Source organism: Dipodomys merriami, unplaced genomic scaffold (assembly GCF_024711535.1).
Source record: "Dipodomys merriami isolate MVZ:Mamm:240054 unplaced genomic scaffold, mDipMer1.0.p SCAF_1446, whole genome shotgun sequence".
Classification (NCBI taxonomy): domain Eukaryota; kingdom Metazoa; phylum Chordata; class Mammalia; order Rodentia; family Heteromyidae; genus Dipodomys; species Dipodomys merriami.
In genome coordinates, this window is record NW_027202767.1 from 80,562 (window position 1) to 107,607 (window position 27,046).

The 27,046-nt window shown below is 42.3% G+C and overlaps 1 long non-coding RNA gene across 1 annotated transcript; it reads left to right on the top strand.

Annotated features, from left to right (window-relative positions):
- Positions 1–22,331: 22,331 nt before the first annotated feature.
- Positions 22,332–25,663, top strand: LOC138826610 (uncharacterized). Its single transcript, XR_011371775.1, has 2 exons — positions 22,332–22,646; positions 23,045–25,663. It is a non-coding gene; the product is annotated as an uncharacterized lncRNA (long non-coding RNA).
- The last annotated feature ends 1,383 nt before the right edge of the window (positions 25,664–27,046 follow it).

Below are 27,046 nucleotides of genomic sequence, written 5' to 3' on the forward strand. Positions count from 1 at the left end.
GCCCCAATATCTGCATACATACTCCCCCCAAAAAGACTTCCAACATTTGTTCTGCCAGTACGTAGAGCTTTGTCATGTCTTGGTGAGATTGTGTTCATTGAAATGAATTCATCAGACTTTATATCCTTGTCTTCCCTTTAATTTGTATTTTATGAAATGCATCCTATAATAGTGTTATTTTAGTAATGTACTATGTATTTATTTGAGGTTGCATTGCACTTATTATCTTCTTCTGTTTTAGTGCTTTTTTAGGACCAAAGGATATATTTCCTTACTCAGAAAATAAGGAAAAGTATGGCAAACCAAATAAACAAAAAGGTTTCAATGAAGGCTTATGGGAGATAGATAACAATCCAAAAGTGAAATTTTCAAGTGTACAGGTGAGTCATTAGATACCCAATTAGTTTAGGAATTATTTATTCAGTCTTGGAGGAAAAAATACCATCATAGCTAGAGGAAAATAAGGTGGCATTTAAGATTAAATAAGATGGCATTTGGATTAAATTGTGTTCTTATTTATGGAATAAACTTTGACTTTTTATGTCTAGATGAACTACTGAAATTATTATACTGCTAAAGAGACCTCAGAAAACTGAGAAATGCTTGGTTATTTACTCCTAAGAATAAAGTTTAATATATTAGATTTAAAGCCATATGTACTGACTTTTTTTTCTTTCTTTCTTTTTGTCAGTTGTGGGACTTGAACTCAGGGTCTGTGCACCATCCCTGATCTCTTCAGCTTAATGCTAGAGCCCTACCACTTGAGCCACAGCACCACTTCTAGTTTTCTTGTAGTTAATTGGTGATAGAGTGTCAGGGACTTCCCTTGCCCAGGCTGGCTTTGAACCTCGATCCTCAGATCTCAGCCTCTTGAGTAGCTAGGATTACAGGAGTGAGCCACCAGTGCCTGGCTTCTACTATATTAGCTCTCAGACATTTCCATACATGCATACAAATTGTTGAAAATGTTTTATTCTATTTTCATAAATGTGTAAAGTACTTAATTTGCCCTCTACTTGGCCCTCTTCCCTCCTGCTAGTACCTGATCACCCAGAAGAGCCTATATTACTTTCCTATCATTCATTTTTTTAAGTGTGTATTACACAAAGGAATTTTGCCATGTTATTTCACATATATACATATATGCTATGTTCAGTTCAGGATATTTTTTTGAAGAGGTCGGTTGTTGGGCTTGAACTCTGGGCTTGGGTGCTGTCTCTGCGCTCTTCAGCTCAAGGTGACAGACCAGGGGGTTGTGTGTGTGTGAGTGTGGGTGGTGTGTGGTGTGTGTGAGCGTGAGTGGTGTGTGTGTGATGTGATTGAGTGTGAGTGCGTGTGGTGTGTGTGGTATGAGTGAGTGACTGAGCGTGTGTGGTGTGTGTGTGTGGTGTGGTATGAGTGTGAGCATGTGGTGTGAGTGTGGTGTGTGTGGTGTGTGGGTGGTGTGATGGTGAGCAAGCATATGTGGTGTGTGTGATTGAGTGTGAGTGTGGTGTGTGTGGTGTGATTGAGTATGAGCATGTAGTGTGTGGTATTTTTGGTGTATGGTGAGTGTGAGCGTGAGTGGTATGGTATGACTGTGTGGTGTGAGTTTGGTATGACTGAGTGTGGTGTGAGAGCTGTAGGTGTGGTGTGGTGTGATTGAGCATGTGTGGTGTATGTGAGTGAGCGTGTATGGTGTGTGGTGTGGTGTATGAGCGTTTGTGGTGTGGAAGTGGTATGATTTTGAATGAGTGTGTGTAGTGTGATCGTGAGTGTGAACGTATGTGGTGTGAGTATAATGGGTGGTGTGATTGAGAGCATGTGTGGTGTGTGGTGTGAGTGGTGTATGGTGTGTGAGTGAGCGTGTGTGTGGTGTAATTGAGTGTGAGCGTGTGGTGTGTGTGGTGTGATTGAATGAGCATGTGTGGTGTGTGTGTTGTGTGGAGTGTGACCGTGTGTGGTGTGTGTGATTGTGTGTGTGGTGTTAGTGTGAGTCATTCCGTTGTCCTAGGTGCTGGGTGTGAATGTTGCCTTATGCTCCGGGCCGCCCTTCTGTGGCTCTCCAGCGAGCAGAGCACAGAGCTTGTGGGTCACCCGCTGCTCTGCGCAGGGCCGGGGTCGTAGGGTCGCTGGGTCAGCGGGGTCAGCGGGGCCAGCGGGGCTGAGGGTTGGCAGGCCCAGCCCGGCCTTGGCTCCCACCCTGACTGTGCCCAACGCCCGCCACTCCGTGGTCCCCGCGGTCCCGGAGTCAGAGGGCGGAGGCTCTCAGTTGGAGGCAATCTGGACCAACTTCACCCTCAGTTCAGAGCAAAGGTTGAGGAGGGCACCTAGCACGGCAGGGAGGTCGGGTGGGGCCCTGTGCCTGGCGGGGGAACTTCCTGGCCAGGCTCTGGGCCCGCCCCCCTGGACAGGGCAGCAGGTGCTGTTCCGCAGGTGGCTGCTGGAGGGCGCTGTCGCCCTGGCCTGCAGAGCTGACAGAGGCCTTGTGCAGCCAGGATCCCATTAGTGGTGGAGGGGTGTCTGGTCCAGCGGGAGGGCTGCCCAGGTCAGGGATGACTTGTCAGCCTGGAGTGGGGAGGCCCACATGGTGGGGATGGAGGGGTGTGGTGGGAGCAGTGGGGGGCGTAGTGGGGGGAGTGTAGGGGGAGGTTCTGGGTGCAGCATGGGAGTTCTGCCCCTGATGACTTTCTTTGCACAGTACCTGATGCCTGGCATTTCCTCAAATCATCTTCACAACACATAGGAGGTGGGCACCACTGCAGCCCCATCTTTTTACACAAGAAGTTAAGTAATTCAGCATCAAGTAATGACATGAACTGGCATTGACTTCAGGTCTGCCAGAGTTGGAGAACTTCGTCTCTTTGTTCCAAAGGAAATTGGACTGTCTGTCTCCAGAATGTGGCTTTGCTCTGTTAAATGGCCCCCGGGCTGGGAAGGTGGCTCAGTGGTAGAGCACTTGCCTTGCATGCCTGAGGCCCTGGGTTCGATTCCTCAGCACCACATAAGCAAAAAGAAAAAAGCCGGAAGTGGTGCTGTGGCTCAAGTGGTAGAGTGCTAGCCTTGAGCTGAAGGGCTGAGGGACAGCCCAGGCCCAGAGTTCAGGCCCCATGACTGGACCCCCCCCCCAAAAAAAAGAAGAAAGAAATGACCCCAATAAAAGCTGTTGTCTTCACTTGAAAGGTAGGGGAATCAGGAGATACTTTAGGTGGGGCATAAAAGCCTGTGCAAACATAAAAGATCATCATTCTATTGTTGATATATATCCTAGTAAGGACATTTTAAATGCAATGCAAACATAACACAGATTCCCTGCTGATGTTTCTAACTTAGCAATTTGTGAGTTCGACTTCTGAGCAGATCTTCATTGAGACACTTGAGTCATAGAGAAAAATAACACTTGGCTTTGGAGTTCATCAACTTGGAAATTTTTTTTTACATTTTTTTTATTGTGAAAATACTGTACAGAGGGGTTACAATTACATGGGCAAGATAATGAGTACATTTCTTATCAAGCATTGTAGCCATCTCCTTTGTTTCCCCTTCCCATCCCTTTACATCCCCCCCCTTCCCCCAATCCTCCCCGCCCCCTCCCCACCGAAGTTGTAAAGTTCGTTTTCGACATGACAACTTGTACTTCTCATTGTCGCAATGGGTCCACCTGTATCCCTGTTTAAATGACTTGTTTTTCCCTTTCCCCTCCACAAATTATACCGACATCAAATACAGTGAAAGCATAGGTTATACTGTGGGGGAAGGACATACAAAGCAACAAAGAATCTTATAAATGCGTTAGAAACAATCGCATGAAAGAAAATATTTTTTTTAAATTTAATTTTATTTTATTTGAGAACATACTGTACAGAGGGGCTACAATTACATGGGCAGGATAATGCATATATTTCTTACCAAGCATTGCAGCCTCCTCCTTTGTTTACCCTTCACCTCCCTTCCCAGCCTCCCCCCTCCCCCCACCCAATTATACCCCCCTCCCCCCCCACACCGACATTGTAAAGTTGGTTTTGACATGACATTTTGTACTTCTCATTGTTGCAACAGGTGCACCTGAATCCTTAAACGACTTGTTTGTCCCCATCTCCTCCACATGTTATACTGACATCAAATATAGTGAAAGCGGGGGTTACACTGTGGGGGAGGGACATAACAAAGCAACAAAGAAATAATCTTATAAATGTGTTAGAAACACATGCATGAAAGAAACGAAAACATTAAAATACATATTTAAGGGTTCATTTTCCTAACATCACATTATCTGACCTTTTCCGCTTGACTCATACCTATACTAGATATTGCAAATAAGGGAAACCATGGGACCTATGCTTCTTTGGGCCTGGCTTACTTCACTTAATATAATTTTTTCCAAACCTTTCCATTTCCTAACAAATGGGGAAATGTCATTCTTTCTGATGGAGGCATAGAATTCCATTGTGTATATATACCACATTTTCTTGATCCATTCATCTACTGAGGGGCATCTGGGTTGGTTCCATATCTTAGCTATGGTAAATAATGCTGCAATAAACATAGTTGTGCTGGTATCTTTAGTGTGGTCTTGTTTGTAAACATTTGGGTAAATGCCCGAAAGTGGGATTGCTGGGTCATAGGGGAGTTCTATGTGAAGTCTTTTGAGGAACCTCCATACTGCTTTCCAAAGTGGTTGAACAAGTTTACACCAACAATGAAGTAAGGTTCCTTTCTGTCCACATCCCCTCCAGCATCTGTTGTTGTTAGAGTTCTTGATTTTTGCTGTTCTAACTGGAGTGAGGTGGTATCTCAATGTTGTTTTTATTTGCATTTCTTTTATGGCTAGGGATGTTGAACATTTCTTCATGTGTCTATTGGCCATCCTTCTTTCTTCTTCAGAGAAGCTTCTCTTTAAGTCTTTCGCCCACTTATTTATTGGGCAGTTGTTTGAAAGAAAACATTTGAATTCATATCTTAGGGTTTATTTCCCTATATCACCTCATCTGACCTTTTCTGCTTGACCCAGACATATACTAGATATTGCAAATAAGGGAAACCATGGGACCTATGTTTCTTTGGGCTTGGCTTACTTCACTTAATATAAATTTCAACTTGGAAATTTTTTTATTTTACTTTGTGAAGACAAGTCCTTACACACATGGAAATGAGAAACTAATTCATAAGTGTACAAGTAAACAGACACAGTTTGTATGCAAGTGTACACAGATGTATTAACTGAAGTATGGTATTTGCAGGGGATAATTCGGAGGGTAAAATTCCTCAGGAAAACAAACTCATAGTCCAACGAAATGAATACCAGGAAACTGGCACTTTAAAGGTATGAGTATGTCAAGTGGAGGGAGGGTGGATGAATGAAGAGAGGAAGGCAACCATAATACTTAACATGTATTCTGTGAAACCAAGAATTGAGAACAGGGCTGGTTTTGGGAGGGTTGGGAGAGAATGATGAAGGGGTGGCATGATCAAGGTGCATTGTATTTATAAACTGATGTGTGCCACCACTGATAACAAAACCACAATATAAAAGGGGCAGCGAACACTGAGAGACATTGGCATAGGTGAGAATTACCTGCCTGACCACTGATAGAACCACACAGGCACTTCAATGGGGAAAGCCATTTCACAGAAATCATCTCAGGGAGACAGTGAATGTTTTGTCTTTAGGGGGTATGCAATATTTGGATGTCATAGAAAGGAAGGATTCGAGGCACGAGCAGGGGTGGTGTGGGAGGAATATGCCTGGTCCCTTACTGTGCTGGTGAGGTGCAGATGGACAGTAGGGTTGCGGTGGAGTCATGGGGAGAGGAGGCTAGAGGAGACCTTGAATGTCACATTGAGGACGGGTTTTGTGCTGCAGCAGCAGAGGACTGTCAGGAGCACAGAGGGAAGATTTCCCCGGTGGTGCTGTGGAGGCAGAGACAGGAACCAGAATACTAATTAGGCGTTCATTGCTAATACGCTCATAGGAGGTGTGGCCAAGTGTAGGATATGAGAGATGTGGAAAGTCAGTATGAAAGCACAGCTGAGTTACTCAAAGACAAATTTCCAAGAGGGTAATGAGAAGAGGAGAAACTCTCTGACACAAAAATAGAACAAGGTGAAGGAATTTGGTGGGGGCTGGTGGTTAAGAAGGTGCCTATTTTGAGATAACGAGCTTGCTTCTGGATGTAATGAGTTTTGATGTGCTGTTAGAATGTGGCGTGTAGACGTCCACATATAAAATTGCCAAGTGCAGATATCTGAATTCTGATGGTGTGAAGCCCTGGAGTGCCAACGTGAACTGTGAAACCAAGAGCTTCTGAAAAATTTAGGCCCCAAACGCTTTTGAGATGTCAAACCTCAACCAGTCACTAAATTATTCACATTTGATTTTGTTCTCATAATGAACAGAGCAAAGAATCCATTTTTTTCGCACAGATTTTTTTTTGAAGTTGGCAAAAATAATGGATTTTAAAGAAGTCATCAATGATCACTGAACTTACTTGGTAGATTCTTTTTTTCTTTTTGGTGAGGAATGACTCACATACTAGAAAGTATAAAATCCAATGGCAAAATATACACATGAGTCCCCCTATATGTACCACTCCCATCAGGAAATGGAACGCTTCCAGCACTCCAAAAAGTGCCTTATAAGTTAAGGTCTCTCCAAGGTGCTACCTTCCAGAATGACTACCACTTTGAACAATATCCACTTAAGTTATTTTTATGCCTTCAGCTCTGTATGAATTGAATCATACAATGATATATCACATACTATATATGATCTTGTATCTGTGATAATATATATCTATCTTTGGTTAAGATGCATTTTTCTAGTATAGTTCATGGAAACAAATCTGGAGACGTGGATGTAATTTACACTTATTGAGGAACCATGCTACCCTAGTACACCAGGCCATCGGCCACGCATAGGGACTTTGTCTGCATTGGTGTACACACACACACACACACACACACACACACACACACACACACACACACACACACACACCATACAGACATAGGCTGAAGAACACACACACACACACACACCACAGACATAGGCTGAAGGCCCCTAGGTGAGGTCATGGCAGACTCAGGCACTGGTTATGGCCCAGGTTTTACCCTCTTTTCTCAAGGGTGGGGGGAAGACTCTTACAACTCTCATGTGATCGTCTTAGGGCAAATGAATATTTTTATTTTGCCCCCACTCTTGGGGTAGGGACAGGAAAGTTGTTTAGCCTTTGCAAACTAATTTTTTTATCTAAGTGCTGAAAAGTTAGTTTGCTCTTATAATAACATAAATAAACACTCTTGGAGCGAGAGCTCAGTTTTATTCTTCCCTCTTTAGCAAAGCATTAAAAACAAAATCACTTCCATTCTAAACACAGAAACCTAGAATTACAGGAAAGACATCTCATTTATTTAATAGTGGTAAGGAAAATATGGAACAAGGACCAAGGACCTTAGATAAGGGGACTAGAGCCACAGCTACCTGCAGCTGTGCAATGAGTTACAGGCAGGGAGGGAGAGGTGGAGGCCTTGCTGTTATGTGCACAGAAACACCTTTCAGTAATCCAGGAGCTCAGGGCTGCCCAGCTCGCTTTGTATTAGAGGCTGGGGTCACCATATTTCTTTGTATCCTTAGAGTTTCTGTTGCCTTCTGAAACTGATACAACACAAATTGTGTGTGTGTGCATGTATGTATGAAAGAGGAAGCACTTTAGTTCAAATGAGCACTTAATATTCATAATTTGATCTAATTTTAATAAATTATATATGGGAAATACTGAATGGGCCACAAAATATTTTATTATTACTATTTTTTAAAATAAAATATTTTTCTCCATTTCTTCTGTCCCACCTTCAATTTTTTGTTGCTTTTTTTTCTTATGAGCAAGAATTATATCTTCTCAGATACTCAAAAATTAATCTGCTTTAAAATGTTGAGAAGATCAAGTCTCCTGTCAGTAAGCAGACAGGAGAAGTTATGGAGAAGAGCATGGTTTGAAAAAGAAAACTTAATCATCCTGTCACCTGAATGCATATTTATATACTGCTTAGATATTGCTGCTCCAAGTGATTCTGAACAGCTTTTCAAAGTGTGCGTTAGTATGTGGCATTTCAGAGGGAGATGAAGCTTAAGTCCACAAAAGGACACATATTAATTGTGGATTTTATTTTAATTTGGCACAGAGTTTTTTTTTTAAAAATCACCTGGGTGGATTTTAAGATATAGACAACGTTTCATATCTGGTTTTGGAAGCCTGATTGAGAAAGTTCTTTCTCCCCAGCATTTACGACAGCATGTTCTCTCTAAAGAAAGCTGTCTATTTTTCTTTTCTTTGATGGACCTTCAGTTTAGAACAGACACGAAGCTGGGAACACAACCCAAGGCAGAAAAAATTCACTCCTATGTACTGTTGGTCAGGTTGACTGTAGGACACAACCTCAAAGGCTATGGATCGATGGTGGGGCCTTGTCCCTGTGTGAGCATGTTTTCTGGACTTTGGCTGGAGCTGAATTCCTGACTTCTGAAAGGAGGGACGGATCTGGGTTTCTAGCGGGAACAGCCAATGGGAAGGAAGTAATATTCATTAAGAGTGTCTCAGGCAGGCCACACCACAAAGGCATGCTGTTAACACACCCTCCTGCACACTGTTTGCCTGTGTTTGAAATCCTTCCAGGATACTGGGGTTACTTTTTTTTTTACCAACCAGGAAGAATACATGATTGGATTCTTCTTTTTATCCCTTCTTTCCTTCCTTCCTTGCTTCCCTCCCTCCCTCCCTCCCTCCCTCACCCATCTCCCCCTCCCCCTCCTGCCCTACTCTGGAGCTCTTCTTTCCAGCAGGAGCTTGAGAATAAGATTATTATCCAATCAACTCAATAGCAGCCCATGTCAGTGTCCACATGTGCATCTGAGACGAGAAGAGATTCATTTGCGACCTGGAAACTGAAGTCTGCTTAGGTCTGTAAATATGAATAAAGCTCATTCTCCTTAATGATGAAGGTAATCTCCAATAATTTAATTGTCTTTCTTAACTAGTGGGGATAACCCATTTCTCTCCCCCCCCCCACACACACAAAACTGTGCTTCTCATAGATTGATCTTTACAAACACAGAGGAAATATGTCTTTGGTTAATTGCATTTGAAAGAGCTTCCCCCCCCCCTTTTCTTCCTTTTCTTTTTTGTATGAGAGACTCTTCTTTCTCCACCACAAATTATGTGTTTTTCTAATAAATATTGTGGTGAGCTGCTGGGGCTCTTATGGGCTAACTGTGGAAGTGGTTGGTGTGTGTGGGACGCACCCCTGGCTTGGGTTAGCTTTGGTGAAAGTTGCTGCTTTGGTTGCTGCTACAGATGAAAGGCAGTTTCTTTCTGTTGCCATTGTTTGTGGAACTTTGGTGGACCTGGAGTGGATTGTGAGACCCCCCTGCCAGTCCATCCCCTGTGAGGACAGAGCCGTTGTCTCTTTCCATGTGTCATGTGCATTTTCCAAAACATTCAGCCGTGCCTCTAAGAAAGAAGTACAGCTTCTTAAGATGGCCTAGGAATGGAGTTGTTTTCCTTTCAATATGCTTTTGGAAAGAAATTATAGATGGAAGGTAGAAATCAAGTTGTACAGAAGGACTTAAGTGTAAGCCAGGAATGCAAAGATTAGACTCACTGATTTAGTTAGGGCAAATAACTTCACTTTGTATTATTTTCTTCTTTTGAGGGAAAAAAAAGTAGATCTGTGTTGAAAGCAGTGTCTGAGGAAACCAGCTTATAACACACAGCAATTGCAGAGACAAGTTAGGTGACACCAAGAGCAAGTGTGTCTAGGCAGTCCCTTTAAAAATACCCCAAACGAGGTTATGAAACCACACAGCTTCTTTGAGGAATAACGCATCCAAGGCTAAAGCAGCCTAATTTTATTTAAGGATTTGAAGAGTAAAAAGGGATTTGTTTCTTTAAAAAAAGGAAAAAAGAACAGCCTAGTGAGGATTATTGATCAGTGAGTGATTAAACATTTGCTGGAATACAAAGCATCAGGAATTATTAACATGGACATCACAGTGGCTGGCCATTCAGCACTTGGAAATGCAAACAGCCCAGTTTCCCACTGATCCAATGGCAGCAGCCCGGAGCTCTTGATTCCCTGTGTGTCCACCTCTGTACGCCCTGCCCCTGGACAGGGATGAGGAGATGGGGTAGGGGTGAAAGGAAACTTACCTTGCTCTTTTAACTTCTGTCTGTCTGTCCCTCTGGAGCAGGCCAAGCAGAGAGCAGAGAGGGAAAGCACTGGGGAGCCTAGGAGAGGTCCTGAGGTCCAGAGAGGATCAAGAGAGCTACCGGGAAACCTCAACTACCACTTCCTCCTGTTGCCAGGGCTGTGGTCCTGTCTGCTTGCCGGCCCGCATCTGCCCCTGTGGTTCACAAGGAAAAGGCACTTGGCACTTGTACAGCCGGCCCCAGGGAGTAGGGCTGGGGCCATCCTGCCCTTTCTGGTTTTGTCTTTTTCTTCTCCATCAGGTGCCACTGGCTTTGAACCATGTAATTGCATCAATAAGCCATCTATGGGATGGGCGGTGTGTGTGTGTGTGTGTGTGTGTGTGTGTGTGTGTGTGTGTGTGTGTGTGTGTGTGTGTGTGTGTGAGTGTGTGTGTGTGTGTGTTTGTGTTTGGTGCTTAATTGACAAAAAGAGTCTCATACATTTTCCTGCCCAGGCTGACCTTGAATGATGAGATCTCAGATCTCTCCTCAGATCTCAGCCTCCCAAGTAGCTAGGATTACAGACATGTGCCACTGGTGCCCGACTCTGGTTACCTCTTCTTCCTTTTCTCCTGTTTCTATGGTTCCTTTCGTTCATTCCTGGCCACCTCCATCTGGTGAAGAATGTTTTAGCTGTCTTCTTCCCAATCCCTTACCCTTTCAAGAAGCCATGTGTGATATGATCACCAGATGCAATCTCTTTGATCATAAATAGGATCCCATTTTACTTCCTGAACTGCCTGCTACACAGTGGCCTCCACAAATGGTCTATCTCCCTCCATTCTCACAACAAGCCTACAATCAAAGCAGTTGTCTTTTATAAAAATTGCCTAACTGTGGGCCAGTGGCTTATACTTACAATTCTAGCTGAGATCTGAGGACCATGGTTTGAAGCCAGCTTGGGCAGGCAAATCTGAGAGCCTCATCTCCAATTAACCACCAAAAATAAAGAGCTTTATGTACAGCACCAACCTTGAGCTGCATAAAAGCTCAGGAGAAGTGCCTAGGCCCTGAGTTCAAGCTCTAGGACTGTCAGATGCACACACACGCGTGCACACACACACACACACACACACACACACACACACACACACTTGTCATTTTATAGTTAAGAGATGGAGACACATGTTAAGCAGCTTGTCCAAGATTAACTCACTGACAAACAGCAAAGCTAGGGAATAGACTCATGCCTCATGGGCTCCATCAGTCAAACTTGTTCTACCTGGACTGCTGTATCAGCTGCAGAGCTCTGCCTGGTTTTTGGCAACATGAATTATGGCATCTTGAGATGGGTCGCAAATCCCTGTGTGTCACTTGGCAGGGCTGGGCCTGGTGAAGCTATCTGGGTTGCCTAGGTCTACATCATCTCAACAACAGTGATATATTCAGGTCCCAAGAGAGAGAGAGAGAGAGAGAGAGAGAGAGAGAGAGAGAGAGAGAGAGAGAGAGAGAGAGAGAGAGAGAGAGAGAGAGAGAGAGAGAGAGAGAGAGAGACCAGGGCCTCTTCCTTCTTCTGCTTTGGTGCAAGAGGAGCTACAGCTTCAAGGAGAGTGAAAATTTGGCTCCGGTCCCTGGGCTACTGCTGAACCAGCATTGTAGAGGCTGCTTCTGCTTAGGGATTGTCATAAATTGCTGGTCCCTGCTCCTGACAGCCAGCCAGCTGCACGATGTGTTCAGAAAGCCAATAGAAGCCACCACTGCAGAAGCCTTCCGTTTATGTTCTGATCCTCCTCATCCATCATGCCAGAAAAAGGAGTCAGTGTGACAGTCACCTTCTTCCCAAATGAGGATTCAGAGGTTAGGGGTCACATCTCAGAGGGACAGAGGGCCTTAGCTCCCTCGGGGAAGGGTGGTCACCTCCTTCTGGCACGTTTGTCAGGCATTACCTCATTCAACTCCCATTTGTTCCTGCATGTATTGAACAAGTTGCTGATGCTGAGCTACTGGTAGCAACCAGTAGTCCCTGACCTCTTCTAAAGGATTAGAAGAAACAAGTGCTCCCATTCCTCCAGAGTAGTCAGCAATAGTCTGAAAGTTTAGTTCTGAGATTGCTGCTAACCGTGTGTGTGTGTGTGTGTGCGTGTGTGTGTGTGTGTGTGTGTGTGCCCGCGTGCGCATGCCAGTACTAAAGCTTGAACTTAGAACCTTCTGCTTGCTCTTGTTCAACTTTGTTGCTCATGGCTGGTGTTCTACCACTTTATCCATACCTGTACTTTCTTATGCTGGTTAATTGGAAATAAAAGCCTCCCAGATTTGTCTGCTCAGGATTCTCAGATCTCAGCCTCCTGAATAGCTAGGATTATAGGCATGACTGTCGGCACCCAGCTTGTTGCTAATTTTTGAAGAAAAGTTCAGAAAGTCATTTTCATCCTTAGAGCCAGAACTAATCCATTGCTTTTCAAGCATGATCTCTCTCTTTACAATTGGTGATTTAAAAATAAATAAATGATCCTTAGTTATGGTGGGACATGAAACCTTTCAAAAGGCTTAGAAACCAAGCAAGGGCTGGAAGTATATCTTGATGGTAAAGCATTTGTCTAACATATATGAGGCCCAAAGTTCATCCAACAGCACAAAACCAAATAGCAGCCAAACCAAAGTTCTTCCTCCTGAGCTTTAGCCTCTCTCCAAAGTGACAGCTTTTCCTTTCTGGAAAGCAGTTTGGGGACACGTACAAAAATATGAGGGTGTTGTGTAGAACCTTGATTTTCTTAGCTAAGCCATATATTTTAGAAGCCTTTCTGTGCCAGTGAGATATGTTGAATTTATTCTTTTTAAAGAGTGTGCAGGATTATATTGTAAGGATGTGCAATACTTAATGATGCAACCCAATGGCTCTGTGTGTGTGTCAGTACTGGGGCCTAGCATTACCACTTGAGCCATAGCTCCACTTCTACTTTTTGCTGGTTAATTTGAGATAAGATCTCACAGACTTTCCTGACTGGGTTGGCTTCAAACTTTGATCTTCCGATCTCAGCTTCCAAAGTAGCTGGAATTACAGGTGTGAGCCACAGGTGTCTAGCCCCGTTTGGTATTGACAGATGCTTGTGTTTTTTTTCTTTTTCTTTTTCTTTTCTGGTTGCTTTATATGCAGCTCTACAATTTCCTAGCATACTTTAGGCTAAATGCTTAGTGAAGAAACTGCTGATTCAGAAATGTGATTTAATTTTTATAGCTGTTTCCATATTGTCTTCTGAAGCTTGAATATTCTGGTAGCATCCTACTATATGAGACTATTTTTTCCTTACAATTTTCTTTCTTTTGGCCAATCTTGCAAAACCCATTTTCTAGTATGTGGAAGGAATATCCTGCTTTCACTGTATTTGATGTCGGTATAATTTGTGGAGGGGAAGGGAAAAACAAGTTGTTTAAATAAGGATACAGGTGGACCTGTTGCAACAATGAGAAGTACAAGTTGTCATGTCGAAAATGAACTTTACAACTTGGGGGGGGAGTTAGGATGGGAAGAGAAGGGTAAACAAAGGAGGAGGCTACAATGCTTAATAAGAAATGTATTCAGTATTTTGCCCATGTAATTGTAACCCCTCTGTACAGTATTTTCGCAATAAAAAAATTCTTTTGTGCTACTATGTATGTTTGTATTCTGTCCTTTTTTGGAAGGGAGCTTAGTGAAAGTGTAATTGTTCATCTGTGTATTCAAAAAGGTATTTTTGCTTTTTTTTTTGTACAGTCTTGGGGCTTGAACTCAGGGCCTGGGAACTGTCCCTGAGCTATTCAGCTCAAGGTTAGCTATCTTTCACTTTGAGCCACAGTACCACTTCTTGTTTTCTGATGGTTTATTGGAGATAAGAGTCTCAGATACATTCCTTCATGGGCTGGCTTTGGACCTCAATCCTCATATTTCAGCCTCCAGAATAGCTAGGATTATAGGTGTGAGCCACCAGCATCTGGATTATTTTTACTTTTTAAGTTGTCTAATAAGAAAAAGGTTTTAGAGAAGAAAGTTTACCTATATGAATGTAACCAAAAGCTGCTTGGCTCTAATTGAGGAGGCCAGAAGGAAAGGTAAGAGAGTGAGAGTCATTTGATTGTAAAAACAATCTCATCTCATTATTCTATAGGGACTTGGCTTGTGATGGCCTTGATCCTTTGTGTGTTCCTGTAAGTAATGTGCTAGTCTGCTTTTCCCAGTACTTGTCCCTAATTTGCAATTGTCATAAAGCAATCGTGTTTGGGGTTGGAGGCATGGCTCAGGTGATAGAGCACCAGCCGCTGAGCAAAAACATCAGATACCCAAATTGAGTCCCAGTCTCAAAAGAAAATGCATGAGGAAAATAAAGTATTACCTGATTGAAATGTTACACATAAACATCATAATCACACAGTTTCAAATCTTCATTTAAATCATGGATCCATTTGAGTTGATTTCTTTTTTTAAAACTGCTGAGAGATAGGGATCTGATTTTATTCATCTGCAGGGAAGATATCTAATTTCTCCAGTCTCATGTATTGAAAAGATTGTCCCTTTTCCAGTGCCTGCTTGTCTTTTCTGGGCATGGTCAAAAATCACTTGGCTCTAGATGGTGGGGTTTATATATAAGCTCCATATTCAGTTCCATGCATCTAAATATGGTTTAAAATATTTTTGTGCCTGACCTGGGTCTTGAATTTAGGGCATTCAGTTCCATGCATCTAAATATGGTTTTAATTTTTTTTTGTGCCTGTCCTGGTGCTGTCCCTGAGCTTCTTTTGCTCAAAGCTAGTTCGACCACTTGAGCCACAGCTCCGCTTCCAGCTTCTTTTTGCTTCAGATTAAGATCCTCAGATCTCAGCCTTCTGAGTCTCTAGGATTAAATATATGAGCCACCAGTGCCTGGATAGTTTTTCATTTTGAATAAAAGTTTACAGAATCAAATACTTCTTTCAAGGATAATTGACTATATATATGGTAACCAACAATTTCAATTTTGTACCTTTAATAGTGTGTGTCAGCTGGGCACCGGTGGCTCACACCTGTAAGGAAGATCTGAGGATCATGGTTCAACATCAACTCAGGCAGAAAAGCAGTCTGTGAAACTCTTTATCTCCTGTTAAACACCAAAAAGCTAGAAGTGGAGCTGTGGCTCAAGTCGTAGAGTGCTAGCCTTGAGCACAAAAGCTCAGGGTCAGGGTCCAGGCCCCGAGTTCAAGTCCCAGTTCTGGCACACATGCTCCACTAAAGAGAAATAGTAGTTATTGGTCATCCCCAATACCCCTTTAATGCACAAATCCCATCTTCATCCTTTGAATCCTTCCTGTGGGTACTACATAGGTGATTACATGAATATTGGAAGCTTACTTTAGGTGAATGTCATTCTTTGCTAAGCCACAAAGACATGATTCTAACTTTATTTTCTGTGGACTTGCCTTTACATATATGTATATAATTTGTGAATAAATACATATATATGTATATAATTTAAAGTAATTATAATGTAATATATGTATAATATAATGGTATAATATAATATATGCCAATGTATATTTATACATAAATTATATAAAATTATATAAATATATAAATAAATGTGTACATAAAGTTTATGTATAAATTATATACATATGTAATTTAAAATTAAATGTAATTAAAAATTAAAATTAAAGATTAAAATATGCCTCCATCAACCATACTGTCGTTATGTGTTCTCATTTCTCTTCACTACTTTCAGACATATTGGGTGTACAACTGATTGTAGAAAACATTGTACAACAGATTCTAGAATACATTCCAGACCCAATCCTGGAAACTATTCCAGTGCCTATTCTAGAACCCATTCAAGAACATACTTTCTGGAAATGTTCTAGAACATATTTTTGGAGCTATGACCTGTTGAGTTTCTGACTTGTTTGAACCTGTATATGTCCCTGTTTCTGTATTTTCTGTCCACTCTCCTATTGGGGTCTCTCCTGTTGTCATCTTTGTGAATTTCTTCTCTTCTTTTCCCCAACTAAACCTCATGTCCATCACCTTGCTTTTTTGCTCTTGTCATCTTGGTGAAGAGCTTGTTTTTTAATATATATTTTTATTGTAAAGATACTGTACAGAGGGGTTACTGTACAGAGGTTACAGTTGCATGAGTAAGGTAATGAGTACATTTCCTATCAAGCATTGTTACCCCTCCTTTGTTTTTCCCCTACCATTCCTTTCTTCCCTACCTCCCCAACTCCTCTCCCCACTCCCCTCCCCCGTGCCTGAAGTTGTAAAGTTTGTTTGTTTTCAACATATTGTCTTGTACATCTCATTGTTACAATGAGCCAACCTCTATCCCTATTTAAGCACCTGTTTTTTCCCTTCCCCTCCCCAAATTAGAAAAATGTATATACAAGAAGTAGGACACTAGAATAAAACAGGGATTTTACCATGGGGAAGGAACAGACCAAAGAAACAAAAAAAGCACATACTACATTATAAATATGTTAAAAACAATAGCTAGAAAGAAAAAAACCCACTGTCTATCTTTGGGTTCATTTTGTTTAACATCATCTTATATGGTCATATGTATATAGCTTTTGACCTTTGCTGCATGTCCTAGACATATACCAGTTATTGCAAATAAGAGAAACCATGGGACCTATGTTTCTTTGGGCCTGACTTCACTTAATATAATTTTTTTCCAAGTCTTTCTGATGGAGGCATAGAATTCCATTGTGTGTATATATATATATATATATATATATATATATATATATATATATATATATATATATATATATATACACCATGCTTCCTTGATCCATTCATCTACCGAGGGAATCTGAGTTGGTTCCATAGCTTAGCTATGTTAAATAATGCTGAGATAAACATAGTTGTGCTGGTAGCTTTAGTGTAGTTTTGTTTGTGATCATTTGGGGCCCAAAAGTGGGATTGCTGGGTCATAGGGGAGCTTTATGTGGAGTCTTTTGAGGAACTTCCATACTACTTTCCAAAAGTTGTTGAACAAGTTTCCACTCTCACTAATAATGCAATGGGCTTCCCTTCTGTCCACATCACCTCCAACATCTGTTGTTACTGGTTTTCTTGATTCTAGCCATTCTAAGTGGGGTGAGGTGGAATCTCAATGTTGTTTTGATTAACACTTCTTTTATGGCTAGAGAAATTGAGCATTTCTTCATGTGTCTATTGACCATAGTGAAGAGCTTCTTTTGGGAGTTTTCTCAGAATAGACACCACAGGAACAAACATTGAAAGGAAAACTGTTTTCTGAAATAACACTGATTTAATCTCTGCACTTCATTGACCTTTAACTTGGGAAGAGGACTCTGGGTTATAAAATTATTTTCTCTTCTCATTTAAAAGGACTGGTTTCATTTTCTTTAAAGTTTCATGAAGTTCTATTGAGTGAGCATTGGTATGTATTCAAGTGTTTTTTTTTTCTCTAGGGGAATTTTTAGCTTTTCAAATATGATTTTAATTTTAATATAATTTAAATTTTAATACAAAAATTTAAATATAATTTAATGTAATTTATTGTTGATATATTTTAATATAACTTTAATGTGTTGTACAGAGGGTCTACCATTTCATAAGTCAAGTAATGAGTACATTTCTTCTTTTGGACACTGTCACCCCTTCCTTTACTTTCCCTGTTTCCCCCTCCCATCCCTCCCCACAAGTTATATGTCATTTTCCAGATAGTGTCTACTGAATTGCATGAGTCCATTTGTTTATTCTCCTTTCCTCCCTTTCTGGTCCTTTCTTTACTCACCTCACAGAAGAAAAAAAAAAAAAGCAAAAATACCATCACCACCAAAAACAACATTTGTATCTTTTGTTCTTCATCTGGAGAAATGAGAAATTTCTTTGATCATTGATTGTTGAGCACTAGCCTTGACTTAAGCCTGTTTTATCCTGTACTGATCTTTGTTTTTGTTGTTGTCTGTTGTGGGGCTTGAGCTCAGGGCCTGGACACTGTCCCAGAACCTTTTTGTGCTCACAGCTAGTGCTCTACCACTTGAGCCACAGCACCACTTCTGGGTTTTTGAGTTTTAGAGATAAGAGGCTGACAGGGACTTTGCTGACTAGGTTGGCTTTGAACAATGATCCTCAGATCTCAGCCTCCTGAGTACCTAGGATTACAGGCGTGAGCTTGTAATTATAGCTCAGCTTGTGCTGAGCCTCTCACTGTGGAAACTCAGGTTATTTCCTTATAGGAAAGAATTAGAAAATATTCTGTGATTACTGCCTTTCTATTCTTCCCTCATTTCTGTATCAGACTTCCTGTTACACAGGTGCTGGAATTTCTGGATGGATTATCTGTGTTTCTAGTATTTTCTTCCTTGTTATCCATTGTTTAGTCTTTTATGTATTTATATTTGATAGATTATCTTCTACTCTGTCTTATGATCCTTAGGTTTTTATTTCTCCAATCACATCCTTATTTTCCAAGAGTTCTTTCAGCTTTGTTATGACTCTTTTAATAGAATCATATTTTAACTTTATGGATTCAGTGTCTCTGGCTGCTCTCTCTCACAGGCTAAGGACAGATTTTGTTTTTCTCTTTCAGTTTTTCATCTTCCTGAATAGCATTTGTTCCTCTCTCCTCTCACCTCTGACACCTCCAAAGTATGTTTCCTATCTTCTCTTTTTCTGTTGTCGTTCTTTTCTCTTACATCAATCTTCTTTGGTTGTCTGCTTTCATTTAAGCATGGGTACCAATGACAGGGTTCATCCAGACCTTTTTGTGTGCATGTATGTTTGCATTTTATGATGATTGGTTGGGCTGACTTAGGAGAATTCTGAGGGGTATTTTCTTCTTGAAGTCTTTTCTCTGTGAGATGTTTGGGTTCTGCAGAAAACAATTTCTCATATCTTGCTAGAAAATGTGGCTATCTCTGCTTTGGTATTCCAATTAGAAAAAAATGCGAAGCCCAGCGCTGGTGGTTCACACCTGTAATCCTAGCTACTCAGGTGGCTGAGATCTGAGGATCTCAGTTCAAAGCCAGCCCAGGCAGGAAAGTCCTTGAGACTCTTATCTCCAATAAACTACTCAGAAAACCAGAAGTGGTGCTGTGGCTCAAGTGGTAGAGCGCTTGCCTTGAGCTGAAAAGCTGAGGGACAGCACCCAGGTTCAGAGTTGAAACCCCACGATGACAAAAAAAATAAGACAGAAGGAAAGAAATGCTAGAGTCTCAGCAACCTCAGGTTTCCTTATCTACTCTGAGTTCTTGTTTTTATTCATGCTTCAGAATCAATTGTCAGCATGGTTTGGGGCACAACTCCCCTAAGTTAGGGAAGACGTGTGGAATGGTTTTTCTTCTTTTTTCCCCCAAGTATTTTTTATTATGAAATTTTTCAACCTTTTTTTTGCTGATCCTGGAGCTTGATCTCAGGGTCTGCTTACTGTCCTTTAGCTCTTTTGCTCAAAGCTGGTGTTCTACCACTTAAGGCAGACCTCTACTTCTATCTTTGTGTTGGTGCATTGGAGATAAGATTCTCTCTAATTTTTGGCTTAGACTGGCTTTGAACCATGACCCTCAATATCTCTGCCTCCTGCATAGCTAGGATTACAGATGTTAGCCACTGATGCCTAACAATTGTGTTTTATATGCCAACTCTTGGATCCTTTCACCCCTTTAAGTTTTATACATAAACCCTTACAATCTCCAATTTCCATACAGGCACAGAGAGGCAGTTTTACACAAGAAGAGATTCATGTCATGGAGGCAAGGAGGAGGATACGGGAATGGAGTCTGGATCCTGGCAGGTAATAGCTATTTCAGATCGAATTGTAGAATAAATGAGCACATTTATTCTCACATGTTGGGATGACCAAAATGATGAGTGTTTGGGGGAAAATAGGAGGCTCCAACTGACCACTCCTCCAAGAGATTTCCATTTGCCTGAGGCACTGGATATTATATTTGCAGTCCAATGATAATGGGGTCAACATGGATAATATTCATAATGGTGGGCATTCATCTGTAGTCTGACCTCTGGACACCTCCAGAATCAGAACAGATTTGCTCAAATGAGTTCTAGATTTAGTCCTTATCCAGATGTCATACAGAGTCCCCCAAAGTGCTGAAATCAGGAGCAGACCCAGTTTAAATAAAGCAGTATCCTATGTCCATTGATGCCTGAAAAGTCATAATTCCACATATACGCAGGTTGATAAAAGGAGTCATACAGACGCAATCAGCCAGAAACACACCTTTACTGCGCGTTCAGAAGCCCAACAGCTCCAATTATAGGCCAGTTCAGGACATGAGAGAAGTAAATAAAAGAGTAATGGACATTCATTCAACTGTGCCAAATCCTTATACTTTGCTGAGTTCCTTACCTCTGGATAGGAAATGGTATTCAGTCCTGGACTTAAAAGATGCCTTTTTCAGCCTTCCCCTGGCCCTGAAAAGACAGGTATTGTTTGCATTTGAGTGGTATGATCCTGAGGGAGGCATCAGTGGACAGCTAATCTGGACTAGACTTCCCCAGGGATTCAAAAATTTCCCTACTCTGATGAAGCACTTCATGAAAACCTACATGAGTATCGGGAAAGGAACCCAGGGGTGAGTCTGTTGCAGTATGTTGATGATCTACTGATAGCCACTAAGACCAAATTAGAATGCAGAGAAGGAACTGCCAATCTGTTACAAACTCTGGAAGGGCTGGGGTATCGGGCATCGGCTAAGAAAGCCCAGCTTTGTAAACCAGAAATACAGTATTTGGGATATATCCTCAGAGATGGGCAGAGGTGGCTGACTGAGGCAAGGAAAGAGACTGTGTTAAAGATACCCTCTCCAAAAACTCCAAAGCAAGTGAGGGAGTTTCTGGGGACTGCAGGATTCTGCAGACTGGATACCAGGCTTTGCAGAAATAGCCCATCCCCTGTATGAGGCCACAAAACTAAAAGAAAATAACTTTATTTGGATTGATGCACAACAGCAGGCCTTTGAACTTCGGAAACGACTCCTCTTGCAGGCCCTAGCATTGGCCTTGCCAGATGTATATAAACCTTTTACCCTTTTTTGTGGATGAAAAGGAGGGAGTGGCTAAGGGAGTGCTAACCCAGAAGCTGGGACCATGGAAAAGGCCTGTATCCTATTTATCAAAAAGGCTGGACACTGTGGCAACTGGATGGCCACCATGCTTAAGAATAATAACAGCAGTGGCTCTCCTGGTTAAAGATGCCACAAAAATAACGCTGGGACAGCCCCTGACTGTGGCCACTCCCCATGCTCTGGAAGGAGTTCTTAAGCAACCACCTGATAGATGGGTAAGCAATGAGACGATGACCCATTATCAGGCTTTCCTGCTCAACTCAGGACACTTAACCTTTTGCATGCCAACTTCCCTCAACCCAGCTACTCTACTGCAAGATCCTGACTACGAGCAGCCGCTACATCAATGTGAGGAAATACTAGCTCATGTCCATGGGACCAGAGCAGACCTACAAGACCAACCACTGCAGAATCCTGACCTGACCCGGTACACCGATGGAAGCAGTTTCATCAGGGATGGACACAGATATGCGGGAGCTGCAGTGACCACGGAAGATCAGGCAGTATGGGCCAAAGCATTGCCCAGAGGGACCTCAGCCCAGTGAGTGGAGCTAGTAGCATTAACAAAAGCCTTAAACGTGGCTGGACGGAAAAGAATGAATGTCTACACAGACAGTCGGTATGCTTTTGCAACAACCCATATACAGGGAACTATATATCAAGAAAGAGGCCTGCTAAAAGCAGAGGGAAAATCTATTAAAAATAAGGAAGAGATTTTTGGGACTGCTTAGAGTTGTGTGGGAGCCAGTACAGCTGGCCATCATGCACTGTCCAGGGCATCAAAAAGGGGACACCAACACAGCGAAAGGCAACAGATTGGCCGATCAGACTGCTAGACAAGCAGCAGCTGGAAAATTAATCACCTTGGTGGCCAGACACATACATCCTGGACCTAGAATGCTACCAGTAAAGGCAGAGGAATGGGCATCAAAACTTCCTTCCTATGGCCCCAAAACTAGATGGATGGTGGCACCTAGCTCACGCAAAATTTTTAATTCTCCGAGTTCTAGGACTACAGATGTTAAAAAGAATTCTCCATGCCTCACACATGGGAACCAGGAGGATGCAGGACTTGCTAAGAGGCTCGAAAATCAAGATAAGAGAAGGAAATGGACTAATAGAAGACATTGTTAAAAAATGTAGAGCATGTCAGCTAACTAATGCCAGAAGGGGAGAGGAAGTTAATGGAAGCCGAATAAGGGTGACTAGGCCAGGGAAGTGGCTTTCACTGAACTTAAGAAAGGAAAGTTTGGTTATAAGTATTTACTAGTGTTTGTAGACATCTTTTCAGGATGGACTGAGGCTTTCCGAACCAAGCAAGAGACTGCGGGAATAGTGACCAAGAAGATTGTAGAGGAAATTCTCCCAAGATATGGGTTTCCTGCAGTAATACGGTCGGACAATGGAACAGCCTTTGTATCCAAGGTAAGTCAGGGAATAGCCACTGCACTGGGGACAGATTGGAAATTGCACTGTGCTTATAGACCCCAGAGTTCAGGACAGGTTGAAAGAATGAATCGGACACTAAAAGAGACCTTGACTAAATTAGCCTTGGAGACTGGCGCAGACTGGGTGACCCTTCCTCCCTTGGCCCTGTTCAGAGTTAGGAACTCTCCTTACCAGTTAGGATTGACTCCCTTTGAGATCATGATTGGCAATCCACCTCCAATGATCCTTAGTCTCCAATCAGAATTATTGGCTGAGCTAGGTAATGGAGACTTAATAACCACTGTTCCGTCCTTGCAGAAGGTGCAAGGAGAAATCTGTCCTAAGATAAAAGCCATTTATGAATCTGCTTCTATACCCACTCCTCACTCTTTCAGGCCTGGGGACTGAGTCCTGGTCAGAAGGCATCACCCAAGGACACTGGAGCCCAGGTGGAAAGGGCCATACATGGTGATTCTGACCACTCCTACAGCTTTAAAGGTGGACGGAGTAACTGCATGGATCCACCACACCCATGCCAAGCCAGCTGATCCCTTCAATCCTGAGGAGGAGGACCAGCAGCATCTTCAGTGTCAGCATGGAGGGTGTGCCTCACCCAAGCAACCCACTAAAATTGAAGATCAGAAGATTGTCCAAGGACTGATTCTACTATTGATAAGCACTGTGGTAAAGGGAATTAACCCTTCTGCCCCTTACCAACTATGTTGGCTGGTGAATCCTAAATGGGCAAACCTATCCCTGTGGCAACAACAGAAGCCCCACTTAATACCTGGTGGCCAGACTTAACAATAGACTTATGTGATTTAGCAATTGGGAGTTGGGATATTCCCTACCATTATGACCCTAGCAAACTGCCTGAATGCAATGGCCAAACAACTCGTACAGCAACAAAAAGACATTGTAACTCACATGGACTAGACAACAGGCCAGGAGGATGTGCAACCCCAGCCAGAAGATATTACTTAGGGAGATGGCCTATCTATGTCTGTCCTAGGGATGGGAGGAGCCCAGATCTTGCAAAAAGGTGTGGTTATGAACAAGACTATTTTTGCAAAGAATGGGGTTGTGAAACCACAGGAGATGGACATTGGAAGCCGTCCTCTAACTGGGACCTTATTACTATGGCTAGAAAATGGACCTATCAGGGTGAAAAAAATTGTGGAGCAATTCTAGATGGACCGTGCAAAGAATTCCGGTGTAATCCTCTAACTATTACGTTTACTGAGAAAGGGAAACAATTTTGGTTGGGCCCAAGGAAGGACATGGGGACTGAGGCTACATAAGGATGATTATGACCATGATTAATTTTCAGAATAAACCTTAGACAAGAAGTCATTAGAATCGCCCCAGTGGGCCCTAACCAGGTTATTCAGCCTATTCGGCCTGAGAAAGCCCCACCTGCACCACCCCAACCTGAAAACGTAACTACCCTATAGTTACAGAGTAACACACTACATTAGTAGGGCAGCCACCCCCAGAAAAGTAGAACCAGTGGACCTAGTACTAGCATTGCCTAAAAATCCACGAATAGAATTGGTTATAGGTTCCTTTGCATTATTAAATGCCTCTACCTCAGAATTAACTAACTCTTGTTGGCTATGCTATGACACTGTTCCACCTTATTATGAGGGGATAGCAGTGGTAGGTAATGTAACGAGGTCTGTGAACCAAAATGAGTGCAGATGGACTAGTCAAGTTGGATTAACAATGGGCTGAGTTACAGGTCAAGGGATCTGCATAGGTGAAGTACCTCAGGATATGAACTGGATAACCAACAAAATCATAAAACAGCCTGAGAAGGGGAATGAACAGATGAAATATTTGATCCCTCCTAGCAATACATGGTGGGTGTATAATCAATCTGGACTAACTAGTTGTGTGCATATAAGTTATAATGAATGCAGGGGAATATTGTGTGATGATAAGATTGTTACCAAGACTTTTTTTTTACCATAGTAATGAGGAATTTTTAGGTTTATATGAAGCTCCAAAATTTAAGAAAGATAGATATAAATGAGAGCCTTTCACAGCTATTACAATTAGCCTGCTGTTAGGTGCAAGCATTGGAGGGTTAGGATCAGGAATAGCGGCTTTAACAAGACAGGAACAGCATTATTCAGCCATGAGGGAATCAGTAGATGAGATTAAAAGAATAGAAAGCTCAATTTCCCACTTGCAAGATTCTTTAACCTCTTTAACAGAGGTGGCCTTACAGAATAGAAGAGGACTAGACTTACTATTTTTACAACAAGGTGGACTATGAGTTGCATTAGGAGAAGAATGCTGTTTTTATGTAAATCACTCAGGGGTAGTAAAAAATAACATGGCAAAAGTTAGGGAAGGATTAGAAGAATGAAAGAAAAAGTAAGAGGCTGGACAAGGATCGTTTGAATCATGGTTTAATTTTTCTCCTTAGTTAACTACCTTAATTTCTACATTAATTGGACCCTTGCTTATATTACTGCTATTGCTTACTGTTGGGCCTTGCTTGCTAAACAGATTGTTACAATACAATTAATGGTACAACACACCTATACTCCTGTAAACACATCTGATGTTGAAACTGAGATGTAATGTCATCAAGATTGATAACTGTGCCAAAACTCAAGGGGGGAATGTAAGAACCAAACTAAAGCCATATTGTGACAGCTTCTAAAGTTGACTTGTGTCAGTCTCTAATTCCTGTTCTGAGTTAATGTTGCAAAGGTTGCAAAAATGAGCTGAATAATAACATGTTTGTGCAAAATTTTTGAGAACTGTTTTTTAAAGATTGCAGAACACCCAAGAACAAGATGGTTTCGCGACCCAGTCAGCAGAAGATTAACCACAAGAGTTGTCTGCCTTGATGGTTCAAGCAGACACCTGGTCCCTGACCGATCACAATCGAACTTGTCCCTAAACCATAGCATTGCTGTAATTTTGTGTTTTTTGCCTTCTGCGGGTATGGGACGAGGCCCAAGCCTTGGCTTGTTGAATAAACCTTGCATTTTGCAGTTCGGGTTGCCTGGTCTCTCAGTGGTTGTTGGAGGATCTCTAGGACTTGGGTATAACACCTTCAATTGGGAAAGGAAAAGAGGAGTAACAATGGTGGGAGGGATAGTGGCAAGTGCTTTGCTAGGGCATGCCTGTGTGCAGCTGAGTGGCCACCCATGATTCATGGACATACCTCAGCCTCCAAGACACCATCTGGCATCCTGGGAATAGCTCCATTCCATCCCTACTCTTCCTGAGTTGTGTTCCTTGGGCCACACTTCTGAGGGGACAGTGCTGTCAGCTGACAGTTTGGTACCATAGACCGTGCCCAACAGCCATGCTAAGGACATTCAGGTTGTGTCCACTGGACTTACTGACCCTGTGTCCATCCCAGGATCACATGCCTGGCCACAGCATGTTTAACTCCTTTCCACATTCTGGGTCTACTTCCCCTTCACACCTCAGGAACTGCACAAGCCAGGAACACATAGGGCTTCTCACACAGACACTTGTGACTTCAGTGGTAAACTCCCAAGCCTCTTGCTGCCCATTGGGTCTGGGATTTGAGGCAATGAGTAGGGCCAGATCCCCATGTCCACTGCATGAGGGATCATTCCCAATGAACACCTGAAGTTTCAGACTTAACGGCTCCCATCTGCGGTTGTTTAAACAACATCTCTATATGGGCACTGTCATGAATAGGACTTTGTAACTGGGTGGCAGTGGCTCATGCCTGCAATCTTAGATACTCAGGAGGCTAAGATATGACATGTATGACACCAGACTGAGCAGGAAAATCTATGAGACTCATATCTAATTAACCACAGAAAGCTTGAATTGGAGCTGTGGGCCAAGGGGTAGAGTGTTATCCTTGAATGAGTAAGCTGAGGGACAGCACTCAGGTCATAAGTTCAAGCCCTAGTTAGGCAGGTGGTGGGGATCGAGAGGTGGAGTAAATAGTTAGCAAGGCTTAAGATAAGCTCTTGTTTGTAAAAGTGGGGTTGCTGGGTCATAGGGGAGTTCTATGTGAAGTCTTTTCAGGAACCTCCATACTGCTTTCCAAAGTGGTTGAACATGTTTACACTTCCACTAACAATCAAGTAAGGTTCCCTTCTGTCCACATCCCCTCCAGCATCTGTTGTTGTTAGAGTTCTTATAGCCATTGTAACTGTGGTGAGGTGGTATCTCAATGTTGTTTTGATTTGGATTTCTTTTATGGCTAGGGAGGTTGAGCATTTCTTCATGTGTCTATTGGCCATGCTTCTTTCTTCTTCAGAGAAGTTTCCCTTCAAGTCTTTAGCCTACTTATTTATTGGGCAGTTGTTTCTTTGAGGATTTGTTGTTTGGGGATTTAATTTTTTGAGTTCTAACTATATTTTAGATATGAGACCCTTGTCCATTGTATG